This window comes from Herpailurus yagouaroundi, unplaced genomic scaffold (genome assembly GCF_014898765.1).
Source record: "Herpailurus yagouaroundi ecotype Mexico unplaced genomic scaffold, PumYag 28, whole genome shotgun sequence".
NCBI lineage: Eukaryota > Metazoa > Chordata > Mammalia > Carnivora > Felidae > Herpailurus > Herpailurus yagouaroundi.
Genome location: NW_024412376.1, coordinates 43239998 through 43259085, shown reverse-complemented (window position 1 = coordinate 43259085; position 19088 = coordinate 43239998). Strand labels below are relative to the sequence as shown.

At 44.2% G+C, this 19088-nt stretch overlaps 1 protein-coding gene and 1 long non-coding RNA gene across 4 annotated transcripts in view; one reads left to right on the top strand and one right to left on the bottom strand.

Moving 5' to 3' along the window:
- Positions 1-1201: 1201 nt before the first annotated feature.
- LOC121028912 (uncharacterized) overlaps positions 1202-19088 on the bottom strand; it is a 19721-nt gene continuing 1834 nt past the window's right edge. Inside the window, exon 2 of the long non-coding RNA XR_005789498.1 lies at positions 1202-2538. This is a non-coding gene — a long non-coding RNA (uncharacterized LOC121028912). The remainder of the gene's footprint in view (positions 2539-19088) is intronic.
- The window catches only part of REELD1 (reeler domain containing 1), a 16304-nt gene continuing 15730 nt past the window's right edge, over positions 18515-19088 (top strand). The window contains exon 1 of one of the 3 annotated variants that reach the window (XM_040472967.1): positions 18515-18884. The gene's annotated coding sequence lies outside the window, so the exon portion shown is untranslated. The remainder of the gene's footprint in view (positions 18885-19088) is intronic. The other 2 variants (XM_040472956.1, XM_040472948.1) reach the window with 2 other exon arrangements.

Genomic DNA, 19088 nt, shown 5'->3' with positions numbered 1-19088 from the left:
AACAATTGCCTGGTTGAAGGATGTTGTGGGGGGCAGGAGAGGGAAGGAGGGAGGAAAGGGGTGGTGCCAGTTCCGGGGAAGTGTATGTGGCATTTTGTCTTGCTTTATTTTAAAGATCAGAGTAATTGGAAACAATTATTTTTTAATAACTGAGGAAAGGTGAACAGGAACATTTCACAGGGTTTTACTGTGTGCACACCAAAAAGAAAACACTTTATGCTATGCTTCAATAATTTATCACTTCTTGACAGGGGCTTGAAAGGGTTCAGTCAGTAAGTACAAATCACCAGGACAACTTTTTTTTTTTTTTTTCCCAAGTGGTGTATCAATCATAAACAACCCCCAGATCTCGGTGGTTTGAAACAACAAATGATGCTCACTCATGCTCCACGTCCACAGGGGCCAGCCGGTGGGATTCCGCTCATCGTGGTCACCTGGGGGCTCTGACTCTTGTTTCTACCATCTCGGTGGGACTGAGGTTCGGTGCTACAGGGGAGGGGCATAAGCAATCATACCGGCTCTTAAATGCTTTCACCGGTGGTGACCCCCCCCCCCCCCCATCACTTTCCCTCCATCTTGTTAGCCAAAGCAAGTAACATGGTCGTGGTTTACTCTAAGTTTCCTGGAAAGTGTAATTTTTGTTTTACAGACCCAGGAGAGAAAACCGGAAGTGTTGGTGAGCAATGGCAGTATTTACCACAGTGTGTGTGTTAGGATTCTCCAGAGAGTCAGAACTAATAGGTTGTGTATGTAGATGTGTGTGTGTGTATAGATATATACACATACGCAGAGAAAGAGAGTTATTTTAAAGAGTTGGCTCATGTGATTGTGGGGACTGACAAACCCAAAACTCACAGGGTTGGCTTTTAGGCTGGGGACCTGGAGAAGAGCTGCACCAGAGACAGTCTGCTGGCAGATTCCCCTTCTGGGGGAGGTCAGTCCTTTTCTGTTAAGGTCTTCAGCCAATTGGGTGACACCCACCCACATTATGGAAGGTAATCTGCTTTACTCAAAGTCTACTGATTTAAATGCATCTCATCTAAAAAACACCTTCACAAAAACATTTAGAATGTTTGACCAAATATCTCGGTACCATGGCCTAGCCCAGTTGACACATGAAATCAACTATCACAGCATGTTAACTGTACCCTTTGCATTATAAATCTCTCTCACAGAAACGAAGTATACCCAAATCCCAAACTGCATAGTCTCAAAGTTTATTGCTCATGAAAAAAGAATCCTTCGTCTGCTAACAGTGCGATTGAGGAACCTGTGTTCCTGGGGCTTTCACTACCTCTTCGTTAGATTCCAAAGAGAACTAGTGATTGGTTCCTTCCATGGTTTCAGAAGCTGGGTCTGGATAGATTGCTCTGGTTTTGTGGTTGCAGGACAACTTAGAAATTCCCAGCTAACGTGTTCCTGAACTTAAAACAAAAATGCAGAAGGTGAGAACAACCTTCACATAGAGCAGGTAAGCATTACCTCAAGCCACATACTGTGGGGAGATGGGCTTGGAGTCTTTCGTGTGCATCAGAACCGGGCTCTGTAAACCATTTCAGAGGCACAGGGGTATACTCCTCTAACACCAGTTGACCCTTACCACTTTTCTTAGGTTTGTGTGGCGCTCCCTTTCCAGTGTATTTGGAAGTATTTACAAGCACAAATCTATCCTGAGAGGGTGAATGTGCCGTCCATCTTGTTCAAAGACGGCCTGTTAGTAGGACCTCGTGTTGGAGCGTGGCAGAGTTTGCTTCACACCCTCTGGCGGATCTCTAAGATGCTGGGACTGCCCCAGCAGAGCACCCACAAGGGGGCCAAGCCCCGCCTGGATTTCATTAGCCACCTGAGCTGAGCCCCACAGTCTCCCCTTGTGGTCACTGAACAAGGCAGTCCCCTTTTTTCCAGATGTGGAGCCCCGAAGCAAAGAAGTAAAGTGACTTGCCCCAGGTCACTCGGGGAGTCGCTGCCACCAGACTAGCAGTTCCCACTGCTATTTGATCGGGGTCTTAAGTGTCAAACTCCTGTGTGTTGATTCCGTCCAGGGTGCATGGCATCGATAAATCAATTTTCTCTTCTCTTCATCCTCCCGGTAATCTAAGTAGGAAGGTCCCCAGGTGTGCTCATGGACTGCCGTCCACTGCATTCAGAGATGGGGTGGCTGACAGTGATTTGTTGTCACTCTTGCCCAGGTATGACAGGAAAGATCAGTAGGCAGCCAGCAGCCCTTTACACACGGGCCCAGGTGAAACCCGCCCCTTGGCTGGTGTCTGCAGTTTGCAGAGTCTTGGTTTTCTTGAGATGCCTGTCTCTTAGAATTTGTTTTTCTCTCTGGAGTGTCCCTGTTCCTAATGACTACATGACAGGCTGTTTGCCAGCAGCCCTCCGCTGTGTCTTCATGTTAGAAGCCACATCGTCAGGCGCGGGACGTACATAAGAGAGATGGCGACAGGCTGTGTGTGACCTCAGTCACCCTTCCCTCCCTGGCGCAGTTCTGGCTGGATCCGTTGTCCTTTGTCCCAGGCTCATTTGCTCAGGTGTCTAATGAAGACAAATAATTTGGTGCCGTGTCAAGAGTGAGGCCTTCCAGGCCACCCGACCACCCTCCCTGGAACCCATCACTGTCCTTAAGTGTACTTAGCACACACATGTCACCCCCACCACCCCATGACACCCCTCTGTGCCCTGACCCCGAGCACATGTGAGGCTTACTTAAAATCCAGCGAGGTTATGTCGTGTTTCACATTAAATATGTTTTGTTTGATACGCTTACTCAGGACGTCACTTTTGCTGTTGTTATCATTATTCAGTTTATTATAAAAAATGTTTTAAATCATTTTTTTAAAGTTCTTTTATTGAAACTGATCACTTTGGAAACTGTGAGGACGAAGTCCAGGATGTCACGAGATGTAATAGGCCTTGATCAAAATGCCGTATTGTTTCAGAAGAAAAGAGAAATATCTATGTTAAGAAATATTAAAATAGAGGGTGAAGGAGAATAGGCACCTTCCCCCCCTGACCAGTTAGAAATGTTTCCCTCAAGGGGGCACCTGGGTGGCTCAGTCAGTTAAGCATCTGACTTCGGCTCAGGTCATAATATCATGGTTCGTGGGTTTGAGCCCCACGTGGGGCTCTGTGCTGACAGCTCAGAGCCTGGAGCCTGCTTCGGATTCTGTGTCTCCCTTTCTCTCTGCCCCTCCCCTGCTCATGCTCTTTCTCTCTCTCAAAAATAAATAAAAACACTAAAAATTTTTTTTCTTTTTTAAAAAAGAAATGTTTCCCACATGGATTGGTTTCGCCTATTCAGAGAAATGAAAGTGTTGTTTTAACCAAAAGGGAAACCAGGTTAAATAATCAAGCAATCAGACAATTTAAGGACCCTTCTCTTCATTAAAAACCATTGCAAACTTTTAATAAGCTTGCTTTTTTAATTGTCATTCATTTTCCTTTAGTGAATGAAACTTCCCCAAAGCCAACACGTTTTCTTCTTCCTTCCCCATCTTTCTTCTGTTTTATGGGAAAGAAACCAGTTGTTAGACTCCATAGTTCCCAAATTATGGGACACCACCCCTCCCAAATTCTACAGGCATCATTTCTCTCAAAGTTGCCCTGATTCTGAATTCATGTCAGTTTATTATTCTAACAAGCTGACCCTTCCTTAAAACTTCTGTGTGGAGGTGAAGGGGATGTGTTAAAGTCACTGTTGAATTTCAGTGGAAGCAGGACCCCTACCAAGTCAGTGACTCCTCGGAGGGCTGGAGGAAGGAACATCACTGAGCTAGGTGCTTTGGGAATTTAACGAAACGTGAAGGAAGAGAGATTCCCCTCTGCCTCGTCGAGTAAGAGACACATTACTCCAGATTAAATTGGAAACAGGAGACAAGTTAACTTTAGAGCCATTGTAGACTGGAAGCTCCCCGAGGGTAAGGCCGTGTTTCGGCGTTTTGTCTCCAACGGCTGAAGGTGTGTGGCACATTGGTCCTCAGTTTGCTGTCTTCCTGCTGACAACTGCACAGAAACTCAATCTTGATGCTCTTGAATAATTTACCTCTGTCTTTGGCAAGCATTTTGGCTTCCAGATGGAAATACTCTCACCCTCAGTATCAGGCCAGTATTATACTCAGTATCATATACTGAGTATAATACTCAGTATCAGTATTATTATTACTTGAAAGTTTTGAAACACTGGCAAGGAGGCAAGTTACAGTGCAACGGGGACCTTAACATCCACTGGAGGTTCATCCTGCCACAAAGAGACCATCTCACACATCTTGACTTGCCCTGCTAATGGTTCCATTGCTTAGAAATTAGAAGACATACCAGGGAAGGCTGATACTGGACCCGTAAGGAGGAAAGGCACCAACAGGGAAGTGATGGGAAATTGGAGGAGAAATGACTTTGCCACCCTGGTATGTGTACCACGGAATAAAATAAATGTTGAATGTAGTCAGACACATCTCCCGGCCTTTATGAAAGTAGATGTCAAAAAGTTCAGAGAAAATGTCACCTGTGGGAAGAGACTCTAGACACTTAGAAACCTTTTACTTTTTATTTTTTTAAGTGTATTTATTTCGAGAGAGAGAGAGAGAGTGTACATGCACGAGTGCACGCAAGAGTCGGGGAGGAGCAGAGAGAGAATCCCAAACCGGCTCCACGCTGTCGGCACAGAGCCCAGCCCGGGGCTCGATCTCACGAACCGTGAGATCACGACCTTAGCCAAGATCAAGAGTTGGACGCCTAAGCGACTGAGCCACCCAAGCGCCCAGGAACCTTTCTAAAGTCTCCTTCTATACACAGACTCTAAAGAGAAAGTAAAGGCCAGCGCCTTCAGAGAGTTCCATATAAAAATATGGAACAGCCAGTAGGTATTCAAGGCTGGCTTTCTGCTGGCCGCTGTTCTAAGCTCTTTACAACTCTTAATTTTTCCCAACAACCCCACGAAAAAGACATTAATCCTTCTGCAAATGGGGAAATCTAAACACCAAAAGGAACTTGCTCAACATCCCCCAGCTAGTAAGGGGCAGGGGTGGGATTTAAGCCCCTCAGGCTGGCTCCAGGGACTTTAAACCATCACCTGAATGTGTCAAGAAGCCCGAACCCCCAAATGAAAGGAGGCTTTTTAGAATAAAGTGAACAACGAAATGACAGGCCCGCTTGTTAATGAGGACAGCATGGCATTAACAGGTGGCTAGAAGACCAGGCTGATTGGGCCTTATTTCCTTCCTTTATTCTTTTTTTCAATGTTTATTTCTTTTGAGAGAGAGCGTGCACAAGCTAGGGAGGGGCAGAGGGAGACAGAGGATCTGAAGCACAGAGAGCCAGGTGCGGGGCTCGAACTCGCAAACGGTGAGATCGTGACCTGCACCAAAGTCGGATGCTTAACCGACTGAGCCACCCGGGCGCCCCACCTTTCTTTGCTCTTCAAAAGGAGTAATCTCCAAACTGAAAACCTTGCTGGGAGAGAAACAGAGTCCACGCAAACACCAAAGACTGTGGGCCCTCTTAAGTCGACTCAAGTCTCCAGTGGCGCCCGATGCAGAGGCCGATGCACAAGACAGCTTGCTGACAACACCATGGAAATGCCGTGAGGAGCCTTTGAGACTCAAGAAATGAGAGATGAACACGCGCTCTGGCTTAAAAAAAAGGAGGAATAAAGGATAGGGAAACAGTAGGCCAGTAAAGATGTTAAAACCTTGCACTACTCAAAAAATTAGAACAAGGCTTAGAAAAAAAAGGTGATTTTTTTTTTTTTTTTTTTTAGAAGGCAGGACAGATTCGCTTGAACAAGTCCTCTCAAGACCACATAATATTTAATCAGCAGAGTTTCTAAACTACTGAACTACAGGAATATAATTGTCATGTCCTCACCGTCACCATCAGTGTCGTCCTGGCTAACAACTACTGAGCAGTTTCCTCGTGCCACATGTTGTCTAAAGCACTCAGCATACATCACCTCATTTAATGCTCGGGACCAACCACCCCCTATCCTAGTAGCGGCCTCTCTTCGTCTTAACGCGTGGACCACCACTTCTCAGCCTTGTGGACAAAAATAAAGTAGAGTCGTCGTTAATATGATCAGAGGATGTGCGACTGATTCCTGGAAATGAAGAGGGATGTATGTGTACATAAACACAGCCGTGTGGGAACAACTGTGCTTATGTTACAATCTGTTCTTGCTTCTATAGTTTAATATTTTCAACAATTACTCAGGTAAAGGGAAAAGAAAGAGTTTTCAGGTGGTGTAGTGTAGGTGGGGAAAGATAATGCCAGAAATAGAATCAAGAGTGAGAAAGCCCAAGGAGCTGGGGTAAGAGTAAAAGCAATAAACTGGAAACAAAAAAAATCACTTCAATTTAGGGTTTGGGTTTTGGTTTTTTTTTTTTTTTGCTTTAAGTATATAACACAGCTTGGGGAGACCCAGAATTACTGAATGCCAATGTTGGAAGGAATTCGTGGTTTTTCCCACCAAATCTACATCAGTGTTTCGAGTTCCACATGATGGGAGATTTAGTGGATAAAGACCAGTAGTTTAAAAAACTAAAATAGAGAAAAGTCAAAGTGCACCACTTACAGGAATTATTAGTATTATTGTGTGAGCTTCTGTTTCCATTTTATTCTTGGTTGTGTATGCCCTTGGTGGTGACATAAAATTTATCTTCTACTAGAGAGTGTGGTCAAAAAATTTGAAAGCCACTACTGTGGCTAGTTCTTAAAATACTTGTCTTTCATTACTGCATTAATATACACTTCATTACTTCATTAATTCCCCTTCATTAATATATGGGGAAATATAGAGATTTGTACTTTGTACAGATATGACTCAGAGGAAGATATTTTTCCACATACTGTTGAATTTAAATGTGTCTCACTGTAGCTTGAGCAAATTGGTTGTGTCTCAGCCCTGCCACTTACTGGCTGCATGATCTTGCTCACATCATTTCACATTAAAAAATTTTTTTCAATGTTTATTTATTTTTGAGAGAGAGACAGAGACAGAGTGCAAGCAGGGGAGGGGCAGAGAGAGAGGGAGACACAGAATCCGTGAAGCAGGCTCCAGGCTCTGAGCTGTCAGCACAGAGCCAGATGCGGGGCTCAAACTCACAAGCTACGAGATCATGACCTGAGCCGAGGTTGGATGCTTAACCGACTGAGCCACCCAGGCAACCCTCATTTCAGCTTTTTTTTTTTTTGTTTTTAATGTTTTATTTATTTTTGAGACAGGGAGAGACAGAGCATGAACAAGGGAGGGTCAGAGAGAGGGAGACACAGAATCTGAAACAGGCTCCAGGCTCTGAGCTGTCAGCACAGAGCCCGACGTGGGGCTCGAACTCACGGACCGAGAGATCATGACCTGAGCTGAAGTCGGCCGCTTAACCGACTGAGCCACCCAGGCGCCCCCCTCATTTCACCTTTTTAATCCAAAATATCCTAATGTATGAAAACGGAAATATTACCAGTAACAAAGCAATAACACCTTCCAAACCTAATGTGATGGTAAAATCTTTTTCTTTCTTTTTCTTTTTTTTTTTTAAAGAAGGCACTTTAAAAACGGAAGATTTTTACAAATGTTATTCTCCCTTATAGCCCTTAAATTCACCTTGGGCATTCTTGTAAACCTTTCAGCTATTTGAAGACAGTTATTATGAACCTTCTCCCCGCAAGTTGAATCTCCCTGTCTGTTCAGCCACTCTTCAGAAATGTGCGGTTCAGAGTCGACAAACCACTGTGGCACTTTCTTCCAAATGCACTCCATGTTGTATATGTTTCTTCTGTTTTATTTATTTTTCTCCTGCGTACTCATTTTAAAGTGAGCAGTCAACCTGAGAAATAACATGCAAGCTGTGTGTTAGGCGCAGGATATTATTGATGATTACTTCGCTGTTTCCAAACTTGTTTTTAATGCTGGGATGTAGTCATCTTCCACAAAAATAAAACAGGGTGCCCAGAATCTAATTCCCAATGTAGACTAAAATCTCAGAATATAATGGAACAATTATGCTCCTTGTTTGGGAGACAAAATTGCACTAAAATTTTTATTTTGGCTGTTTTATTTTTTAGTGACTTTTCAGCTAAGAGCTCTAACGTGGTTTCTTGTTGTTTTTGTTTTTAGTTGTTTTTTGTTTTTTTTTTTTTAAATGCCTGCTGGTGAGCCATATCTTCTCCATCTTGGGTTTATGCCATTGGTTTTTTTCTGACCTAAGAAAAGCACTTCACATTTGTCCTTGTTTAATTTCATCTTGTTAGATTCAGCTCATTGCTCTAGCCTGTCAAGATCGTTTTTCATCATTATTTTGTCATGCAGTCATCTGCCTGCTCCTCCCGGTGGCTGGTCACCCACAGGCCATAGTCGCATGCCTGCTACACCTTCCTCCCATAGCCCTGGAGAGAAGAAGCCACAGGAAACCCCTGTCCAGGTGACATGATGGAGTAGACAATGAGTGTCCTTTAGGGGAAGTCACTCAGACCGTTTACAATTCTTCTTCCTGTCCTTGTGTTATTTTAGCCCATTTTTCCCCCTATGGTCTATAAAGATAAGAAACAGGCAATTGATTATATTTACCTTTTTTACCTAGCTGCTAGGAAGCTCAGAGACTGAGCCAATCATCCATTTTTAATGGGTCTAAAACATTCCGAACTCCACAGAAATAAAATAATAACACATGTGGTAGAGCTTTTTTCTAAATGATGTGTTTATATGATACAATAATATATGTAATTGTAAAGAATTTGGCTACATAGAGTATACCCTACTTGAAACTGTTCTATTTCTTATATATCTCAAATTGTGTTCTATCTATACACATGACATAGAAGGGCAAAACATTAAGGGCCTGCCATATTTAAATTTTGTTTACATTTAAACTGTGTTCAAATAATTAATATTTTCTACTTAACTGTAGATCCTTCAGTAATATGGGTGCAAATCTGGCTTTGGGAGGGAAATACAGGGACTTCTGTGGCAGGAATAACAGTGATGCTAACAAAAACTCGCTGTTCCTTCAAATCATGGGGTAAGCAAATACACCAGCCCGAGGTGGAGTGACACGAGGGGGTGAAAGTGGTGTTAGTGGCTCGGCCTACAGTAGACCTTTCCTTACATTTTTAAGGGTGCTGTTGTCATGTGGATTTTGCTCACTTTACCACAGCATTTTTATGTGAAGGAAGAATGAAGCCCGGGTCTGGGAATCAGGAAGTCTGCTGTTTCTCTCTCCTGCTTTCCTAGACGGCCGTATGGTGGGAGGCAGAGTGCATTTCTCTGAAATGCCTCAAACTCACCAAGATGGGGGCCACCCTCGTGTGTTAGAGGCGTGTGCAGAGGACCTCAATAATTCAGTAATGACGCTGGGTAGTCAGATTCCCAGGAGTAAGTTCTGGGGTAGTATTGAGGGGCCGAGAGGCTGACTTCTGTGGCTGTTTATCAGGAGGCCAGTGAATGAGGCCTGTCACTGTTAGGTGTCTGTTTAGTAGAACAAAGAGCAGTGGTAACAGATTGTGACAGAACTACAGGTGGTGTGGGAGGAACGCAGACCCAGCTGTGGAGTCGAGGGTCATAAACCAAAAGAAGGAGTTTGTCCTGCAGAAATGATCTATAAAAGTGAACCAGAGAATCACGCTTGGAGTTCGGTCTTTGCAGCTGCCTTGAAAAATATCTAAAAAGCAGGTAAAAAAATAAATAAATAAATAAAAATAAAAAATTTGGTGAAGTCTTTCACATTCAAGGATTTGGTATTCTCCATTGCCAAGGTGGGAGGGGTGGGGCTAAACAAATAATTTGCTTCTTTTTGATGCAAAAATGGTAAGAGGTTTGGATCCCTTCTATGAAGGAGAATAAACTCTGCTGTGACTGCTTCCATGATGGGAGATGAAGGGGCATTATAGGGAGTGAGAAAATGAAAGGTGGTGTTTAGGTACTCAAACATAATGCTATGTTCTTTTATTTTATTTTATTTTATTTTATTTTATTTTATTTTATTCCATTCCATTCCATTCCATTCCATTTCATTTCATTTCATTTTTATTTTATTTTATTTTATTTTATTTTATTTTATTTTACTTTGTTTATTTATTTATTTTGAGAAAGAGAAGGAGAGAGAGAATCCCAAGCAGACTCTACCCTATCTCACCCTAGCACAGAGCCTACGTGGGACTCAATCTCATGAACCAGGTGCCCCCATCCTTAGGATTTTTAAATGCTCCCCAATTTGAGAAGATCTGCTGTAGCTGGAAGGGAGTAAAGGCATCTGGCAGAGTTCAGTATGGAGGACCCCTGAAGTCCAGTTCCACTGCAGTGGCTTTTCCTTGCATGCCTTGAAAGAATGGTTTGCCTGTCTATGGTAGGTTTGCAGTGTTAATATGCGAGGTCTTCAGTGAGAAGTTCTAATTAGGCTGCTTACTCACTCAGAGTGGACTTCCAAACCCTGGTCCTAGAAATAGGGAATGGAGGTCTTGCCTCCCATCCTTCATTTGCTCTCCAGAACCAGCACAAGCCGCTCCCTCCTCATGCTTAGCTCTCATGAACATCTGATGGCAGATGTAATAGCACAGGGGTTAGGAGCACAGGCTCCAGGAGCGCCTGGGTGGCTCAGTCGGTTGAGTGACCAACTCTTGATTTCAGCTCGGGTCATGATCCCAGGGTGGTGGGATCGAGCCCTGCATTAGTCTCTGTGCTGAGTGTGGAGCCTGCTTAGGATTCTCTCTCTCTCTCTCTCTCTCTCTCTCTCTCTCTCGCGCCCCCCCCCCGGGCCCGGGCTGCTTGCACGCGCGTGTGCTGTCTCTCTCTCTCTAAAAAAAAAAAAAAAAAAGTATCTTCTATTAGTAATACAATAAATGCTTGGAAAAAAGGAGCCCAGACTCCAGAGCTCCTTTGCTGTGCTGTACAACTCGGCTCCTTCACTTATTAGCAATGTCACATCAGGCAGGTTACTTAAATCTCTCTGCGTCTCAGGTTCCTCATCTGTAACATGGAAAGGATATTCGCGCATATTCTGTAGGGTTGTTGCGAGGACCAGATGAGTTTGTACAAGTAAAGTGTCAGGTGTGTGCCTGGCACGTGGTAAGAGCTCAATAAATGGCAGCTATTATTCCTACTTCCCTGGGAAAATTGGAAGAAGGATGATTAAAATAAAGGCCATGCTAGACTACTTAACAGCTGACTTACAGTGAGCATGGTATTGTGCTCTGCATGGCAGCTAAGCAATTTGAAGATGATTCCCACCCTCCAGGAGTTTAGAACTAGGATGGTAGGAAAGAGCACCACAAAGCCCAAGTCCCATGAGCATAAAGAGTGCCCGTGGAGTTGGATCCTAAAAAGATGCTACAAGACCATGATACATGTTAGAAATCCCCTGAATTATTTCCATACTGGGCTTTGAGACTAATTTCTGGCATCCAGTGGCAAGATGTGAACGTTTGGGTTTTTAGAAAGGGAAAAGGAAATTTGGATCCCCTGATACTCTTTTTCTATACTGCCGTAATAAATATGTGATCATCTCTCCCCTAATCGTTTATCCCATTGTTCTGTGATTATCTGCTGACACCTTAGTCTCCATTGTCAGCCTGTCTGACACTCTGTGTTACTCATCTTCGTATCCCCAGCCCCGCGCACATGGCCTGCACTTGATAGGCATTTACTTAAAGGCTGGCTGAAGGAGTAAATGAGTGCTGAGGGCGTCCTCAGCATATCTAAAATTGAACACCATGAACTTCCCTCTTTCATCAGGTGGATGTCAGTTATATTATTCGCTCAGGCTTTCTAAATACCGATCTTTTTCCTTTCTTATTTTTAAACCTCTTTGGCCTCCGTACAAACAATCTCTAAATCTTTCTGATTCTTCCTTTTGCTTCCATCTACTCTCGTCAACATCCCTGTCTCTATCACCCTATATCAGGTGCCCCTTATTCTATTTCTGGATATTGACCGCAAACACCATCCCATCTGCCCCTTCCACTTTCAATACCTTTCTTCAAGCTATCCTTCCTGCTTGGAATGTTCTGTTACCCCTCTCTATCCAAACCCCACCTCACCTCTAAGAGCAACCATCTCTTCTTGCTTCTAGTTGAACTACCCCTCTCTGCTCTCAGTTCTGGTAGCCTGGCTTTATCTCCTTTCTGACAACAGCTTGCACTTACTTCTGTGCATCCCTGTGCTAGCACATCTGGTCCTTGCAACATTCTTGTGAGGAATCTAACAGTGTGCCCAGGGGCGCCTGGGTGGCGCAGTCGGTTAAGCGTCCGACTTCAGCCAGGTCGCGATCTCGCGGTCCGTGAGTTCGAGCCCCGCGTCGGGCTCTGGGCTGATGGCTCGGAGCCTGGAGCCTGTTTCCGATTCTGTGTCTCCCTCTCTCTCTGCTCCTCCCCCGTTCATGCTCTGTCTCTCTCTGTCCCAAAAATAAATAAAACGTTGGAAAAAAAAATTAACAGTGTGCCCATTGTACAGATGGGAGACATGAAGCTCACCAACATTAATTAACCTAAGGTGACAAAACTGGCTGTCTGCCTCCAGAGCTCTTTCTTCTCCATCTTACTGCCTCACCCCCAGTAAAACATTAACCTTCTAGAAGTGAGAAGAGATCCTGCTGATTCTTTGTTGCATCACAGATGGTCTTAGGTATTGCTTTGCAAATAATAAGCATTCAAATAGCGATTAGCTTTAATGGCCTCTTTGTCTGTATTGTTCTTTAATAGGGAGAATGGAGGAGAGGGTAATTGGATAGAAAAAGGAGCACTATGCCACCTTTTTTTTTTTTTTTTTTAATGGAACAAAGTGAACCATAGTCTGGAGAGTGAAGCAAAAGTCACCAAGCCCGCTAAATGTACAGAAATGCCCATTGAGTCCCCATTTCTTAAGTAAAGTAGAGTTTGAAGAAAATGAGAATCTTTCTCTTTTCTTACACACGTTGTCCCAGCACTCCAGAAATCTGTAGGCTTAAACAAATTATCTAGGTAAATATTAAAATGCTCACTACAATAATGACACTAGAATAGCCAATATCTATGTAAAAACACCAGTCCATTTCAATGGAAATTCATGACCAGGGCATGAATTTATGAGTGACCGAAGGCACTGGCTCTATTTCTAGAGACTGAGCCTGACAGAATGTCCACCTGTCAGCTGGAGTTAAGGTCCCGGAGGCAGGACTGGCATAGTGAACTCTGTTGCCCCGCTGGTCCCTCCTTTCTGAGGACCCAATGGGCATTTGCCAAAACCGTTTTAAGGCTGACTCCTAAACCAGTAGTGACGCAGGATCATGTCCGTGCAGGTAGTGTTTATATGCCAGTCCGTAATTATGTGCCATACCGCGTCATCTCAAGGTGTTCTCAGAGTACCTCATTCTTCTACCTTTATGGCTAAAATAAAACTTTAAAAATATGTGTAATTCTCAACCTGGAAGAAATCTAAGAGATTATTTAATTCAAGCCTCTTATTTTATACCTGAGGTGACCCAGAGAAGTTAAGTGATTTGCAGAAGGACAAGCTTCTAATTTGTAACCGTAGAACCCACCAGGAGACTGATCCCGTATTTCCTAATATAATCATTCTAGTCAGGGCCATGGGATGTTAATGTAAGGATTTAGTCATGTTACATCAGGTGCAGCTAAATTGTTAGTGTGAAACGACTGGAGCAGATTCAAGCAAAAACCCAATGTTTTCTCACTTTTCTGGTGTACACAGCTTGGTTTTCTTCATGCTGGAATGGGGATTGGACTCCAGAGGAGCCTGGGATGAGCTCTGCCTTGCTCCTGCTTTGGTCCTTGTTTTCCCTCTTGCTCTCTCGTGATCACTCTCTCTCTCTCTCACCTGTCAGGGGCCACATGGCACAGGGACCCCTCTGCATAGGCTCTGTTATCTCCATAGCTCTGCCAGCTTCTGTTTCCCCAAACGATGTGTTTTAAGCCCTTCCCATGCTAAGGGCTAACTGCTTATTATTTATCCTTCGGTGAAACTTCAGGAGAACTTTGGGATACGGGTACAAGAATTACAGTTATCTTTGTTTTGTAGATCAGGTTCCAGAGGTAGTGGGTGGCAAAGCTGTGATAAGGAGCCCTATCTACCACAGCCTGAAAGCTGTGCGATCTTTGACAAGTTGTGTAAATGCTGTGACTCCTTTTCCCCACCTCTAAAACGGGATGATAATGAGATGGACCTCATAGTGTCATTGTGAGTATTAATGAGGTAATTAACTAACTAACCAGTTTAGTAGACCAATGCCTGTACTACATAATCACCGTGTAAATGTGTTATTATTTATATTTACTATTGTTTCCCCTCAGCTGCACTGCTTTTTCTTACCTGTCTTGCTCATGGTACGACATAGCCTGACCCCACATAATGACCTCTTTGCTCAACCACCTTCCTTGGTTTCAACCTGTGCTGCCCAATATGGTAGCAACTCAGAAGCTATGGTTTCTGAGTACTTTCTTTTCTTTTTCTTTTTTGTTTCCTGAGTATTTTAAATGTGGGTAGTCTGGACTGAGATATGCTGGAAGTGTAAAATATATACTGCATAGCAAATACTGTGCAAAAAGGAAGCAAAATACCTTGCTAATGCTTTTTTATGTGATTGCATGTGAAATGATAATGTTTTCAAAATAATGAGTTAGATCAATGTATTATTAGAATAAATTGCACTTGTTTCTTTACTTTAAAAAAAAAAGATAATTAGAGGGGTGCCTGGGTGGCTCAGTCGGTTAAGAGTCTGACTCTTGATCTCGGCTCAGTTCACGATCTCATGGTTCATGGGATTGAGTCCCACGTCCGCAGAGCCTGCTTGGGATTCTCTCTCTCCCTCTCTCTCTGCCCCTCCCCTGCTTGTGACTTTCTCTCTCTCTGTCTCAAAATAACAAACAGTTTGTATTAAATGACAATTAGAAGAATTTAAATTACATATGTGGCTTGCATTATGTTTCTTTTTTAAAAAAATATAATTTATTGTCAAATTGGCTAACGTACAGTGTGTAAAGTGTGCTCTTGGTTTCAGGGGTAGATTCCTGTGGTCCATCGTTTACATACAACACCCAGTGCTCATCCCAACAAGTGTCCTCCTCAATGCCCGTCACACATTTTCTCCACTCCCCTGCCCCCATCAACCCTCAGTTTGTTCTCTATATTTGAGAGTCTCTTATGGATTTGTCTCTCTCTGTTTGAAACTATTTTTTCCCCTTTCCCTTCCCCCACAGTCTTCTGTTAAGTTTCTCAGGTTCCACAGATGAGTGAAAACATATAATAATCTGTCCTTCCCTGACTGACTTATTTCACTCAGCGTAATACCCTCCAGTTCCATCCACGTTGTTGCAAATGGCAAGATTTCATTCTTTCTCATTGCCAAGTAGTATTCCATTGTATATATAAACCACATCTTCTTTATCCATTCATCAGTTGATGACATTTGGGCTCTTTCCATGATTTGGTTCTTGTTGAAAGTGCTGCTATAAACACTGGGGTCCATGTGCCCCTATGAATGCTTGCATTATGTTTCTATTGGCCAGTGCTGATATAGAGAAACCTTCTATGTTCTCTGTGAGATTCTCAGGAGAGGATGTGGTTCAGCCCTGCCCGAGGAGGAGAGCCTCCCCACCATCAGGTGGCTGCTCTGGTACCAATCGGCTCTGTGGAGGGAGTGGTGCAGAACATGCTGCTGACTCAGGGGAGGCTGGGGGTGTGATGGCAATGGGGGCCACATCCAGGATAAGATGTCCTCCTGGTATCCAAGGAAAAGTATTACATGGGAAAGTGGCAGGATTATTATTGAGCCATTTACGTTTGCTCTACCTCTTTGCCATCCCTTCTCTAACCTGCTAGCTGGCCTTTTAGGACCTCCACATCAGGAGAATTTGGGTTGCAGAACCAAAGCAGAAGTGTCAGTAGATTTCCCCTCCACCTATGGGGGGTAGACTAGGCCAGGTGACCAGGGAGGGGGAGGGAGAGCAGGGAGATTTTGGTCCTGAGACTAGGTGGGGAGTGAAGAGGTTAACCATGCTCCTCATAGTAGCAGGGATCTGCCCTGCTTGTAGAAGTGCCCAGTGGAGGGGGTGGCCAAACTTCAGAGAGGAGAGGCCACCCAGTTCATCTAGGGAGCCCCTCAGCCTGGCTGGACTTGAGCCCTTCTTTTCTGGGAAGCATGTGAGCGAACAGCCTTTAAGTGACCACAAGAGCTTAGAAAACTAGGATAATAGCAATGGAAGTCCTTCACCCTAATATTCTAGGCCTACCAGATTCCCTTATGACTCAACAAAAGATGGAGATTTCCTCCCTCCTGCTGGGACAGAGTCTTAGAGGAGCCAGATTTACTCAGTTTGATTTCACTCTGCATCGGGAATACCAGAGGCCTAGGCCAAGGAAGCTCAACTTCCTTTGGTGGTTATAAGGTTAATTGCCTCATTCATACTTGCCATGACAAGCTAAGCAGGCCCCCTAAAATTACAGGGATAGGACTGTAGTCTCTGAATGAGTGCTTTCCTCATTAAGTCGTTCACTTCCTTAAGATTTCTGGAATGGAAACTAGGCCTGATGGTCCAGCCGTTGCTGTCTCTGGAGCCTCCTACTCCATATCACCCCACAGGGTCCATGCTAGAATTTTCTCTTGGCACCCTACATTCAGCCAGTCACCACACCCTACCAAGTCTACTTCCAGAGGATCTCCTGAGTCCATCCCTCTGGTCCCGCACCATCATTGCTCACCCTCTCATTTCTTACTGGCCTGCAATACAGCAGGCTCCTCCACGGCCCTAATCTCTGGCTCTGGCTCTGGCTCTGGCTCTCTGGATGTTTCCAGAACTGCCTTCGTGGAACTCCAGCTGCCTGTCTTGCTACTCTACTGCTTAAACAGCCACAGTAGCTCCTTTCTTTCTCACTGGATATGGTTTGACCTCCTCACTATGATATGAAAATCCCTTCAGAGTTTGGATGCTTTCCTCCTCCCTTGCAACCTTCTCTCCGAGAACATCTCAAACATGCCAGGCCCTGTTCAGGACTCCACAGTCAAATTTCATAGGTGGAAAAATGAAAACAAACAAGCAAACACACAAAAAGCCCCTCAAATGAGTTCCAGTAAGGGAGAACTCCTCAGAGAGCTGTCAAGAATGAAATTCAGTTGTGACTTGCCCTGTCACCCTCTTCCAACCCTAGTTTGTCTTACCCTTTCAGCTTGAATGATCTGTGTTCCTTGAAAAGTCCAAATTCTCAAGGTAGCTGATTGGTTGCTGCCCAATCAGTGGGTTTCCTGGTCTCCGATAAGGTGGCCATCTCTGGCTAATCAGTCGTGGTGATATGGGAGGTTGTTGTGTGGTGTGTGTGGGCTCTTCCACGGGCTGAGACCTGGGCAGATTCTCCAGAGCAGTACTTCTAGGCCTTAGTGTGCATATGAATCATCTGGGGAGCTTGTTAAAAAGCAGAAATGAACTCAGTGGATCCGCAGGAGGGCGGGAGTGGAGCTGGGAGTCTGCATTTCTAACAAGCTCTTGGGTGATGTTGAAGCTCCTGGTCTATGGACCACACTTTGAACAGGGAGATTCTACAAGGGCTGTAGTCAGGACATGGAGTAAAAAGTATTCAATACATTCCTCTTATTCTAGAGTGTTCTCTAATCTTTATTGCCATGAAAAAAAAAATTCTGATCGGTGTTTAAGGTACAATTTAAATGTAACTTCTATGGGTTTTTTTTTTTTTTTTCCTCTCATGGAGTTAATCGCATGTAAATCCTCTGTGATATCCCAATGATCATTTGCCTAATAGCTACGTGTATATATCTGTCCCCTCCATTTTTTTTTATTCTATTTAATGTATTTACATACGGTTTTTCTTTGTGTACAGTTTTGATGTGCAATCTGAGTTTTAACCAGCTTGTACAGTTGTGTAACTACCACCACGAGAGGTTCAGAAGAGTTGCATGGCCCCCAGATTCCCTTGTGCTGCCCTCCCTGCAACCCCAGCCCCTGGCAACCACTGACCTGTTTCTGTTCCTATACTTTTGTCTTTTTCATAATGTTATATAAGTAGAGTCATACACCATGTAGCCTTTTGAGTCTCCTCCATTTTGCTGTATTTATGGACCTGAGATAATATGCAATTCATCTTTGTTTCTGCCCAGATAAATGCTTAGCATAAATTTGGTGTTCGGCTACTCCTATTAGCGGTTCGGCAATTTCTCTTGTATTGGAATCTTCTGCAAGGCTTGCTGAGCCACAGAGTGCAGGAGCCCACCTCCAGAGTTTCTGATTCAGTAAGTCTGGAGTGGGGTCCAGGAATTTGCAATTCTTACAACTCCCAGATGATGCTGATGTTGTGCTCTGGGAGCCCCACTTTGAGAACCATTGACCCACAGGCTCTGTGCGATTATCAAACATCTCAGGAGATTCGTATATGCCTGCAAATTTGTGAATTCCAGCCTCAGTGCCATTGAAAGGGAAGGGAGTGTTCTTGTGGTACTTTTTTATACCACATGTGGCTCTCTGCTTTACCAGGGATAACTTCTTCAGCTCACAGTGACTCAAGAAGCAGAGAACACTGAGATTTGCTTGATTCAGTCATTCTGCCCTTGGGAGGGAAACCAAGATGAACGCATCGACTCCTGTAGAGGATGCCAATGCCAGTCATAAGCTAAACCAGTTCCAGTTATCTCTGGTTCTTCACACAGGCTCGAACAACGTTGGTGTGGAAACCGTGTGTGAGTATGTGTGTGCCATCTTAGAGAAAGCCAATGCGATTAAGGCTGGATCTGGACTCTGAGGGACAGCTCCTGTGGATGCTGAGGATTAGCAGTAACAGCTGCTGTCCTGCCCATTAGAGGAGAAACAGAAGAGAGAACAAAAGACTTGTTTAAAGGATGCATCCCTGCAACTCTGAGTGGGGGGAGCCTTTCCATCAAGGCTGAAGGAAAGTGTGATACTAGGTAAGTGGATGTCTTTCTGGGTTAGGTAGACGAGGTGCTGGTGGGAAAGCAGAAATCTCAAGATTTAAGGAGGAGAGGGTGGGAGTTGAGGCTGTGACCGTGGTCTGTGGGATGTGCCCTTCCCCCCTTCCCCTGTAGGCATCTGTGTTTGATCTGACCTGGGGAGAGGAGACCACCTTCTGCCATCTACAAAGGCTCAAGGGA